The sequence below is a fragment of the Protopterus annectens genome, chromosome 1.part2, assembly GCF_019279795.1.
Source record: "Protopterus annectens isolate FY-2018-M chromosome 1.part2, PAN1.0, whole genome shotgun sequence".
Lineage (NCBI taxonomy): Eukaryota > Metazoa > Chordata > Ceratodontiformes > Protopteridae > Protopterus > Protopterus annectens.
In genome coordinates, this window is record NC_056727.1 from 859,713,996 (window position 1) to 859,727,625 (window position 13,630).

The following is a 13,630-nucleotide window of genomic DNA, read 5'->3' on the forward strand; positions in this document are numbered from 1 at the left end:
TATATATATATATATATATATAAAAACACACACACACACAAAGACCAAACATGTATATATTAATAGATATGTGTGTGGATGCAACCTGTACTACAAGCCACCCAGAAGGTAAAAGACAAATGGATGAACAGAATTACACTTTAGCAGAATTTTCAAAAAGGAGTAGCAAAGAGAACTCAAGATTGGGCTATTTATTTTTTAATTTATTTGTCTTTTATTACCATGAAAATCCAACTGGGAAAAGCTCTTTTTCAGTGGACCCCATGGGTTCACATTACATAGCAAGAGCTGGCAGTAAAAGTATACACCTTAGCAGTTATCCACAGTATTAGATACACTGTATAGCTCAGTCATTAATTCAGCACATTAATCTCACACTCCACATCTACAAAATATTGAGTATTATTTAACAGAGTATGTGTGTGTATGTATGTGCTCATATTCAGATATATATGCATGAATGCATGTATATCACATTTTAATTTCAATGTACAAAGAGCAAATTAGGTATATGCATATTTTAACAAAATAGTTGCAGTTCACTTGAGGCCAGTAACTGGGGAATTATTGTAGAAGACGAGGGAAGATTTTTTTATGATATTTGTTTGGTCTGACTAAATTAAGAAGGGAATTTAGTAATGCAATTGGCACAAGGGCAGGCCCAGGCAGAGGGAAAAGGCAGGACCACTTTTCTGAGGCGTCCTGCCTCGTACTGGTAGCATAGTAGTGAGCATAAACGCTTTCCAAGAAGATGACCCAAGTTTGGTGCTTGGCCTGTGCAAGATGCCTACACATTTAGACAGTTATCTTCATCATGTAAGTAGGGAGACAAAAACACTTATGGCTTTTCATTGTAGCACAAATACACACAAAATACAAACACAGTAAACAAAACTTGCACATTTCTCCAACAGGTAACATCCATACTTATCAATATCACCTTTTGGAACATTTTAATTGGTCACCAGTAAATGACAAAGTAATGTTACTGTTTAGTTCACAAGTCTATAAAACAGTCAAAGTAGGGCAATATCCCCCATTAAAATGTACATTGTTCATCAGCCATTACAATTATTTGCTCACAGATTACCTTAAAGAAAGCCTAACCCTTACTTGAAGTTGACCCCACTTCAAAAACTGCTACAGGAGTAAGAACTTTTTCCAAGCTTGGCCTTGCCATTTGAAATTGCCTTCTTATAGATGTAAGGTTGACCTGTTTAAAGCTAAATTAAAAGAACACATTTCAAAGGAATCTGCCTGTAAATGCTTCAAACATAATGGCTAGAAGTTAAACAAACAGAAGCTGAAGTTATGGAATACCTGCAAAATGAAGATTTAGTGTAGAAAGTACAACAAAGGTTATGTCACAGCATGATGGAACAATAAGTCCCTAAAGTAAGGAGAAACAGGCGGAGCAGGAGATACCTGAAGAGGAAATATGGACAAGGGAAATAAAAAAAGATTTAATATGGTGCAATATTTATGCAGAGGAGAAAACAAAACTAATGAATACAAGAAAGCAGCACCAAAGATATTTGAACAGAAATATTGGAAAAGGCTTCCAGGGATGGAACATTTTACAATACAAAAATAAGGAAACAAAGGGGAAAGTAGAAAACAGGATTAATAATAGAGAAGTTAAATAAAAACTAAATTATGGATTACCTGCAAAGTGATGGATTTAGTGTAGAAAATCCAAATCTGGTAATGTCACAACATGATGGAACAGTGAGTCTCCAAATTAAGGAGAAACAGGTGGAATGGGAAGCATCTGATCATTTGCGACATGAAGATACTCTGGAGCCTTCAGTAGAAAGCCAGTTCAAAAGTTTAATTGGAGTTGCACAGCAAAGGAAGGAATAGGAAATGGTGGGAACTCTGATGCAGGCAATGTTGTGGAGTGACAGGCCATTGAGTTCCCATATGAAAGAGCAACAGATAATGCAGTTGAAGAGAATATGTCACAGGAAAATGTACTTTCTGTAGAATACCCACAGGAAAGATAAAATAAAGAATCTGCCCTTAGAAAAAACAGATCTAAGGGAAGAGGAGAGACATATTAAGATCGATGAAAGAAACAGATTAGAGAAAGTCAATAAGACCCAAAATGTTAGAAGTCTGATAAAACAAGTGAACACAGAAATCAAGAATATTGAAAGAAATTCATGCGATATCAGGGAAGTAAATAGGATATATAACTGTGCAGCAAAATTAATATCAGATAAAGTTTTACCACAAAAATACAGAGCAGTAAAAGAAAGGAAGGGAAGAAATTAAATGCTATCATTGAAGTATCTAATATAGAAAACTATAAAGCAATTAAGACAAGTGTCACTGTTAGAAAAGTATATAAGAGGGAAAAGATCAACAAAATACTTAGAAAGACAGATGTAAAACAGATCAGGATCTATTGTACACTACTGCAAATAAACTTAGAAAATATGCAGATAGATATAAAGGAAAAACACAAAATAAGCAATTCATTGAAGATACAAAAAAGTTTGTTAGAGTATTGGGGAAAAAAGGCAAAAGAAATAAAAACACCACCAACAAAAGAAGAAATAGACAAATTTTGGAGCAATATTTCTGAAGACCCTTTGGGACATAATAAAGATACTCACTGGATAGAAGAAGTTAAAGAAACAGTAAGAACTTCAAATGTACATGATATGACATCGGATGAAGTAACGGCCACAGAAATTGAAGCAAAATTTAGAAAAGCACCTAACTGGAAATCCATGGCCCAGATGTCGTACCTAACTTCTGACTAAATGTATTAATATTGTTACACAAAGATTTAGCTGTGAGCAAGAACTACTCCTACAACCACCCCAAACAGACACCAATTTCGTTAACAAAAGTAAAAATGATACTCCTTCTTAAGAGTGAAACTGGAAGCTATCCTAAAAACTATTGACTAATAACTTTCCTTCCAATGATGTATAAACTATATACTGGAATTGATGCCAACAGAGTTTATAGTCATTTAGAACAAAACTCAAGCATGTCAATAGAACAAAAGACAACAAAAGTTAACAAAAGAAAGTCATATGGAGCAAATAATCATTTGCTGTTAAATAAAGTCATAATAGAGAATTGTATAAAGGGAAATAATTTGCAGGTAGTGTGAAGAGTGGTCAAAACACCAAAAACAGCCAAAACAACCACTCAATAGTAGCCAAAACCCGGACTCAAGTACTGTAAAAGTTTTTATTCCACATGCAGGTATTAAAAAATCAATTGGAGAACACAGTCAAGCGCTTTTGTCATCCAAGACTTCATCAGAACTTTCCATGGAGTCTATTCCATGTCTAACAATAACCAAATGTACACGGCAGTAGCAACATATTGTTCAGATGTTTCTACTTTAATCCACAGTTTGAGCACTTTCATTCCTCTCAGTAGCAGAGCTTCATCAGAAACAGGGAAAGAATCTAAGTATGGCAATGACAGATTACAAAAAATGTGTGACAGTATCCCACATTCATGGATAAAGGAGTGCTTACTGATGTATAAGATACACCCTACAATGGTCAATTACATTACAGTGACCATGAAACAGTGGCAAATTACTTTGAAGCTAAGCTATGATAGAGGATAAATTATTATCCCAGGGATAAAAATTCATAGGAGGGATATTCCAGGTGTGATTCTTTGTTACTGCTGCTCATCTGTCTTGCTCTTAGCCCATTAAACTGTATACTTAACAGATTAGGTCATGGGTACAATTTGGCTCCCAGATAACAAATTTTAAAGGCTTCTGCTCTTCTCTTTGTGGATGATTTAAAACTGTACAGCTGATCTGAAAAGGAGCTGAAAGCACAAGTGGAAGTGGTCAAAACTTTCTCAGATGATAGAAGAATGTCATTTGGTATTTTTTTTAAACACCTTTACTGAATTATCAATTGAGACATAGACAAATTTACATTTATATAAAAGTAATCAAATTGTATTAACAAGTTCATGTTTACAAACATTATACTTCACATCTACTGCTATATATCATATAACCTAAGCAACATTACATAAATTATTCATTTCCTGCCCTTTTTTTAAATAAGAAACATCTTTATTAAACCATCACTTACCACATAGGCAATCATAGTTAAATAAATTAAAACCAACATTACAGACACAATCCTAGTTGCAAGCATTTTCCATCACAAACCATACCGACACACTCCAAGTTGCAAATATTATAGATCATTTATACTCTACCCAATCATTTCCAGTCAAACATTACATAGCTCATTTAAGTCCTGTCTTCTTTTAAACCTCATTCCTCCCCGCATGTATTGTTCCCACAATTCACATTTTTGCCTATGTAGTTTGCTCCTACCCTTTTCTTGAGATCTCAGTTCCATTTGTTTTATCTCTGTTACTATATTTACTACTTCTGGTATAGTTGGTTTGGATTTTGATTTCTATTTTCTAGCAATTTATTTTTTGGCAGCCACAATAATTAGACACAGCAGGGCCTTACCATGTCTAGGCAATTCTGATTCTATATCACAGCTCAGAAAAATAATTTCCCTCATCACACCAATCTGTCCACCCAGCATCCCTGACATTGCATCCTGCAAGGGATCCTTAAAGTCTGCCAACTCGCCACACTCCCAGAAAATATGTTCCCAATTACCTCTTTCTTCCCAGTCACACTTCCAACATTTGCTGTCTACCTGAGGAAAAATTTTCTGAAGTCTACTTGGGGTATAAAAATATCTATGTAAACATTTCCAAGCAAAAATCCTAAATCTTCTAGATTTTGTTCCATATTTGTGACACATACCTATATCCTCCCATTGTTTCCCTGTGAATCACATATCCAATCTCTCCTCCAAATCCTTTCTAACCTCTTCCTCTGCTTGATTCTTATAGTTATCATGCAATATTTTATATATGCTCTACTAATTATTCCTTTTTTAATGGTAGCTTCTGTTCTAGATTCTACTAAAAACTGTACCAGTGCCAACCCTTTATTTAGGACCCTCATAGTTCTTTCTCTTTGCCTATACTATGACATCAATCCCAGATAGGGAAGGCAATCTCTAACCCACAGTCCAAATAAATTCTTGCCATCTTCCCATTCTATCACCTTTCCCTCTCTAGTTATTTGCTCCAAATATCTTGGTTCCTTTGCCAGTTTTCATCAATAAATTCCAGCTGCCTTTTGCCTAGTGTCTATATCCCTAATTGCAGTCATCCCTATCAGCAGAATCTCCTTTCTCCATTCCTGTGTTGGCTTTGTTCTTAGAGTACTTTCTGCTACTTTACAGATATAATATTCTGTATGATTATTGTTATTCTCCTTAAAAGCCTGAATCCAAAATCCCAATCTCTCCTTGTTTCTTGAGCTCCCCCCTCCCCTGTTTCATCATCATCCCTTTCCACTTCGAATTATAGTTTTCTGCTTTGTGCTATGTATAGGAGCCTTAACTGTGTAGATCTGAAATACCACTTCAAATTGGGTAATCCCAGTCCATCCTGTTCTATGGAAAAATCAGCTTATCCCACTTGACTCTTGCCGTCTTTCCTTCCCAGATGAAGTCTTCAGCTCTTTATTAATTGCTATCTACAGCTTCTCCACTGGTTGATAGAAAATATGCCTGATCTGTGTATAATACTAATGGGACTAAAAACATTTTAACTGCTTACATATCCATATAACAAAGCTTCCATTTTCTCAGTTTTTGTATTACCTTTTGTTTAGTCTCTTCCCACATATCCTTAGCTGCCACACCAGATTCAATTTTAATCCATACTCCTAAATATTTCATTTGATCATGTCCCCATAAATATGGATACCATTTAACCAATTCATATATCAGTACATAATTTCCTGCTATTGCCTTTGTTTTACCCTCATTAATTTTCTATCCCAAGAAGATTTGAAACTGTCTCAGAATGTTCCATAACACTGTACTGCCTCTTTCTGTTTTTGTCAGGTATAAAATTATATCACCTGCAAATAGAGCCAGCTTTTCTTGATTACCATACCAATTATATCCTTGAATTTCTGAGTCCCTTATTTTCTTTGGCAATGCTTATAAATATAATGCAAAAAACAAAGGGGAAAGAGGACACTCCTGCCAGTCCCACTGCTCAAACAGAAATGATCAGAAAGGACCCCACCCACTTTAATTTTTCACCTCCAGTCCTTTCATATATCCTTCTAATCAACTTGATATTTTTTCAGGAAATGCAGATGATTCCATTGCCCTGCTCATACACTCCCAGCTTACTTTAAGTGCTTTCTCTGCATTAAGACCAACCAACAACATTTTTTTTCTTGCATTCTGCTTCCCTCTGGATCATCAATGTTCTGTTAATGTTGTCAAATGTTTGCCTCCCCTGCAGAAAACCACATTGATATCTATATATATATATATATATATATATATATATATATATATATATATATGGGTCCCCTTCAAAACATCTAAAACCCATAACATCTAATTTCATAACATTGAGCCTAGAACATCTAAAACCCATAACATTGAATTTCATAACATCTAACAGTACAAATCACATGAAAATAACATCCCCTCCACATATAACGACATATAATGACACCAAACTACCAAACACACTTCTTAATACATTTCTGCAGGGGGGCTTGATACAGTGGGGGTAGGAAATTAACTTTTTCCCACTGTAGTGTGATCTTAGAGTTGGTATATTTAATTTACCAGGGGGAAGCCCCCCACATGGCGGGGGGTTCAGGGGGGCTTGCCCCCCTGCAGAAACATAGTAAAAAGTGTGTTTGGTAATTTGGTGTCGTTATATGTGGAGGGGATGTTATTTTCTTGTGATTTGTAGTGTTAGATGTTACGAAATTCAATAAATTCCAGCCGCCTTTTGCCTAGTGTCTATATACCTAATTGCAGTCATCCCTATCAGCAGAATCTCCTTTCTTCATTCCTGTGTTGGCTTTGTTTTTAAAGTACTTTCTGCTACTTTACAGATATAATATTCTGTATGATTATTGTTATTCTCCTTAAAGGCCTGAATCCAAAATCCCAATCTCTCCTTGTTTCTTGAGCTCCCCCCTTCCCTGTTTCATCATCATCCCTTTCCACTTCGAATTATAGTTTTCTGCTTGTGCTATGTATAGGAGCCTTAACTGTGTAGATCTGAAATACCACTTCAGATTGGGTAATCCCAGTCCATCCTGTTCTATGGAGGAATCAGCTTATCCCACTTGACTCTTGCCGTCTTTCCTTCCCAGATGAAGTCTTCAGCTCTTTATTAATTGCTATCTACAGCTTCTCCTCTGGTTGATAGAAAATATGCCTGACCTGTGTATAATACTAATGGAACTAAAAACATTTTAACTGCTTGCATCTTACTATCCATATCCATATAACAAAGCTTCCATTTTCTCAGTTTTTATATTACCTTTTTGTCTCTTCCCACATATCCTTAGCTGCCACACCACATTCATTTTTAATCCATACTCCTAAATATTTCATTTTATCATGTCCCCATAAATATGGATACTGTTTAACCAATTCATATATCAGTACATAATTTCCTGCTATTGCCTTTGTTTTACCCTCATTCATTTTCTATCCCAAGAAGATTTGAAACTGTCTCAGAATGTTCCATAACACTGTACTGCCTCTTTCTGTTTTTGTCAGGTATAAAATTATATCACCTGCAAATAGAGCCAGCTTTTCTTGATTACCATACCAATTATATCCTTGAATTTCTGAGTCCCTTATTTTCTTTGGCAATGCTGCTAAATATAATGCAAATAACAAAGGGGAAAGAGGACACTCCTGCCAGTCCCACTGCTCAAACAAATTATCAGAGAGGACCCCACCCACTTTAATTTTTCACCTACAGTCCTTCATATATCCTCCTAATCAACCAGATATTTTTTTCAGGAAATGCAAATGATTCCATTGCCCTGCTCATACACTCCCAGCTTACTCTGTTAAGTGCTTTCTCTGCATTAAGACCAACTAACAACAATGTTTCTTTCTTACATTCTGCTTCCCTCTGAATCATCAATGTTCTGTTAATGTTGTCAAATGTTTGCCTCTCCTCCATAAAACCACATTGATATATATATATATATATATATATATATATATATATATATATATATATATATATATATATGGGTCCCCTTCAAAATATCTAAAACCCATAACATCTAATTTCATAACATTGAGCCTAGAACATCTAAAATCCATAACACTGAATTTCATAACATCTAACAGTACAAATCACATGAAAATAACATCCCCTCCACATATAACAACATATAATGACACCAAACTACCAAACACACTTTTTAATACATTTCTGCAGAGGGGCTTGATATAGTGGGGGTAGGAAATTAACTTTTTCCCACTGTAGTGTGATCTTGGAGTTGGTATATTATTACAGGGAGGAGCCCCCCACATGGGGGGGGATTCAGCGGGGCTTGCCCCTCCTGCAGAAACATAGTAAAAAGTGTGGTAGTTTGGTGTCGTTATACGTGGAGGGGATGTTATTTTCTTGTGATTTGTAGTGTTAGATGTTACGAAATTCGATGTTATGGGATTTAGATGTTTTGGTCTCAATGTTATGAAATTAGATGTTATGAGTTTTAGATGTTTCAAAGTAGACCTATATATATATATATATATATATATATATATATATATATATATATATCAAGTTTGGAATTACTTTTACCATTCTTTAGCTGTTATTGACATGAACACTTTATAATCATGGTTTAGTATTGTAATGGGCCTGTATGAAGCTGAATCTGATGGCTCTTTACCCTCTTTAGGTATTACAGCTACCACTGCTTTCTTCCAGGATGGTGATACTTCTCCTCCTATTAAAATCCTGTTAAACAAAACCTTCCACACCTTTATCACTTTTTCCCTCCTAGCTTCCAAACTTCCAGAGGAATACCATCTATTCCTGTAGATTGGTTATACATCACAATTTTTATCTCATCTCCTCCTATCCTAACCATTAGTAAATTAGCCTTATCTTGCAGCTGACTTAGAATGGGTGCGGACCTGGGGAATCCAACTGTTTAATTAAAATAAAGCATTGTGAAGGCCTGAGATGGGTGTTGAAGTGATGTGATTGCTGCCCAGTTCTCTGAGTTAGTCTTACCCTACTGATGATGTGTTGTTGCGATGTTAATCCTGCTCAGTACGAGGGCAACTGCAGGTTCAGACATTTAGTGTATGTGCTTGACTGAGAAGCCAATGGTACAGAACTAGCATCTATGGCATTATGACTGAATGCCTCTAAGTCAGAATCCCACCTAAATGTAATGATAGCACAGTGCCATTGATCTCCAGTTGGCCAGAGATAGCCAGACACAAGGTTGGTGAGGAATGCAGCTCATCATTAGGTTGCAGCATGGAGGAAAGGGGGCTGCCTCTCTCCAGAAGTGCACCACACGTTTGTGGGGAACTGAGTGCTAAATCATTTCTGATTTCCATAGTTCTCTGCTTTATACAGACTTTCAAAGAATTTCTAAAATATTTACAATACCTTTACTGGATCTGTTGTTACCTTCCTTGTTAAAGGCTCCCTAAGCTTGGTGATAGCCCTTTCTACTTTCTGTTGCCTGAGTCATTGTGCTAAAAGTTTTTTTTGCTCTAGTGCTATTATCAAAAATCAGTTGCTTAACAGCAATCTTTCTAAACTTGTGTATATTATCAAGGTAATCCATTATTTTCTGCTTAGCATTCTGCAGTTGATCCTGTTCTTGTTCTGTGAGACTTCCCCTATTCTGCAGTACTTTAACATTTGTCAGTCCATCTAAATAATTCTTGTTACTTCTTAATCATTCCTCCCTTTCTTTTATTTCCACCCTGTTTTTAAATTCCACCTTAATTCTGTCCCACTCCCTAGCTATATTTTCAGAAGTAATTTCTATCCTCTCAAATAGCTCCTAAATAATCACCACTACCCATTCCTTAAGGTCCTCTATTTTCAACAGATAGGTGGGAAAGCAACAGTGTCTCATTTTTATTTCATTACCCTGTGTTTTTATTTTAGTTATTATTGGCGCATGATCTGATATAATTACTGAGTGTGTATCAAGACCTTCAAATAAATGCACATGCTCCTGTGAAATGTAAATTCTGTCTAGCCTAGCTCAATTTTTAATATCTTGGGGAATAACATGTAAATTCACTCCAAACTCCTATTACTGAATTCACATCTTCCATGCCAAATATTTTCATAAATTTATTCAAAAATCTATCCTCCATTGTTATACTTTCCCTTCTGGGACCCGAGACACATCTTCACTGCTGCAATTTCCCACCTTTCATGTATAACACCTTTTTTGTTAAATGTCTAATTCCAGCTTTTGTGTTACATGCATACACTGTTTGGCAGGCTGAACTTTTATATAGATGTTTCTTGTCATATCCATTTGAGCATATGTCACATCTTACAATTTTTTTGTTTTGTTAAAAGCCCTGAAACATAAAAAACAAACTCCCTCTTAAAACCTTTTAATGTAATACTAACACACAGAATTATGAACATCTTCAAATATTGAAGTTTGACCCTCCTAAAAGGAACAAATGTCCCAAACTGATAGCCACACTCATAGACATGAGTTAACCTAAAATAAAGGTTATCCATGCTATGATGCATGGTGCAGCTTGTGCTTCTACTATGTGCTAACTGGTTTTGTCTCCTAGCTGAGAAAACGCCCAAATGCTTTCAGAGAACATTATCTCCTAGCCAGTTTCTCTCTTCCTTTTTCCCAACCAGTCACCCTCCACAATACTGTAACCAATTTCTCTTTATCAGATTGTCTCCATGGAGACATGAGAACCAGACAGCTAATATTTCATTATCAGATTAGCTCCATGGAGACATGAGAACCACACAATTTTTCTTTATCACATTGTTTCCATGGAGGGCCAGAGACAGAATTGCTATTAAGTATACATTAATTTGCAAAAAAAAAAAACCTCACAATATTCAATATTTGTTTTATTTAGTTGCTTTCTCTTAAAACTTGTTACTAAATCATTCTATGGTCCTTAATCCAGTCATTCTCCCATGCAAGAATGAGAAAAAGCACAATAACTTTCTTTTGCCATGCTCTTTTAACCAGGCTGTTTTACATTGCAGTGCCTACATTTCTTAAAACTGAACAGAAAGAAAAGGAGAAGGGAGACAGAAAGGGAAAAAAATAACAGCAGCACCTATTTAAACCTCCATTACACTTAAAATAGCTGAGAAAACTTAACTTTATAGCATGCAAAGAAAATCAGACACCACAAAAATAGTACTATTAACATTTTTTCTTTACTTACAGTTAGTTTTCTCCAATCACATCCCCTCCCCAAGGCATTTTCCCCAATATTAATGACATGACATCGGGCTTATACTTTAGAGTCTTCCACAAGTCCAACAAATTCTGAAAAAAATCCACTATTTCCAGATTTTCCTGTTCTATCAAATTTCTCAAAAATAATTATTGCATTGTAATCCCACATTATGCTACTGATTTTATTACTGTTCATCTCCATCACCTAAGTCCTGTCTCTGCTTCATTTCCAATGTACTCTCAATTCTTCTGGTCATCTCTCATGTTCCCTTCCTTCTCGCCAACATCTTCCATTCAAACAGTGGAAAAGGTTTCACAAGTACAGTATCTCTGTAGTCTTTATTACCAGAATAACAAAAAGCAGAATCTCCTTCTGTTTCACTACTCACTTTTTGTTGGACAAACTTTTGTATTTCTTCCTTAGCATGTACTTCATAGGTTCATAGGTAGGTACTAGGCTATCTGCCTGAAGGCATTTATAAGCCTAGCCAGAATGTGTTGGCTTTCGCTGCCCCCTTAGATTAGTTCCCTGTGCCTCTGTCCAGCAGAGCCACTGAAGTGATCCCTGGGGTAAACTTCCTGTTTCCCATCCACTTGTCAAGGTTTCTCTTGAAGAGTGTTAGCGAGGAGCTCTGCCTAATGTAGATTGGAATCTTGTTCCAAAGCATGGGAAGTCTCTGGTACAGGAATCTATCCCTCCAGCACGTCCTATTTATTGTTGTGGTGAAGTTTACATCCCTAGAGCATGTGGCTCGAGGGGATAAGGTTTGCTTTAGGTGGAGCATGTTCATCAATTCTGGGTTGGACATGGCTTTGTATGTCAGACAGAGATCACCTCTGAGTAGGCAGTATGCAACCGAGTACAGCTGGAGTTTCTTCAGTTGAGCTGCATAGTGCATCTGTTTGAGGCCAGTGATCCTCTTGGTGAGGTACTTCTGTGGTCTTTCCAGCTGTTGCAGGTGTCTTGTAAGGTACATCCCAAATGGGGTGTTGTACTCTATAATGGGTCTGATGAGTGATGACTAGAGGGGCACAATAACCTCTTTTGATCTGGATGCGAACCCTTTTGTGATTAGGTGGGCCACGTAGAAGGATTTTCTAACCACTTTGGCAATGTAAATATCAAAGGAGAGATTACTATCTACTTGGGTCCCCAGATCCATTATTACATCTTCCGTATTTAGGGGACTACCACCTATGTGGTAGTATGTGGGTACTTTTTTTCCAAAGGGGATGACTATGCACTTTTTGGCATTTAGCTTGAAGCCATGATTTTGACACCAGGTATCAGTCTCAGTGAGACCCTTTTGGAGGATGTCTGTGTCAGCCTGAGAGTCAATTATAGCCCCTAGTTTGCAGTCATTTGTGAACTTGGTCAGCCATAGTCCTCCTGTGCATGCCTGTACCTCTAAGAAGCATATGCCGAACAGGAGGGGTCCTAGGACTGAGCCCTAGGGAACTCCACTTGTAACCGGCTTAGAGTCGGACCTAACTCCCACAACTCTCACCATGTGGGTTCTGTCCGTGAGCCAGTTGGCAACCCATCTTGTGATGTAGGGGTTTATATTCAGACTGGTAAGCTTGTCTATAATACCAGAATAGGGAATGGTGTTGAAGGCCTTTGCGAGGTCTAGGTAGGCTGTGTGTACCACCTTTCCCTCATCTATAGCCTTGGTAACTGTCTCAAAAAAGTCTACCAGGTTTAGGAGGCATGATCTGCCCTTAACAAAGCCAAACTGGGTAGGGTCCAGTGTTTGGAGGTTCCCAATGTCTCTGTTAATGAGTTCCATGATGATGCGCTTCATAGCCTTGCAGACCAAGCTAGTCAGGCATATAGGGTGATAGTTCCTGAGGTCTGTTGTGGCTACACCTTTGTGGAACAAAATAATTGTTGCTGTGCACCACTCTATGGGTACGTAGCCTGTGGAGAGGCTGAGTTTGAGCAGTGTGTTTAGGTGAGGGGGTTAGTTCATCTTTGAGCTTGTGTAGGATGCAGCCTGGGACACCGTCCGGTCCCACTGATGCTGTGTTTTTGGCTTTGGAAAGGGCTGTTTTAACCTGAGTGCCTGTGATTTCAGGGGCTCTACATTTTTCTGGTATGGTTATGGGCCCTTTTGGGGGTGAGAGGGGGGTGAAGTTTGTGCTGAACCTGTCTGCCAGGATATTGGCGATATTGGTCGGTTTAGTGTATTTTGTGCCATTCTGCACTGACTCCAAGCAGATCTGAGCATTGCCACTTAGATTCTTGACATAGCTAAAGAATGCCTTGTATTTACCTTTGGAGTCCTTGGCAATTTTTCTTTCGAAGCT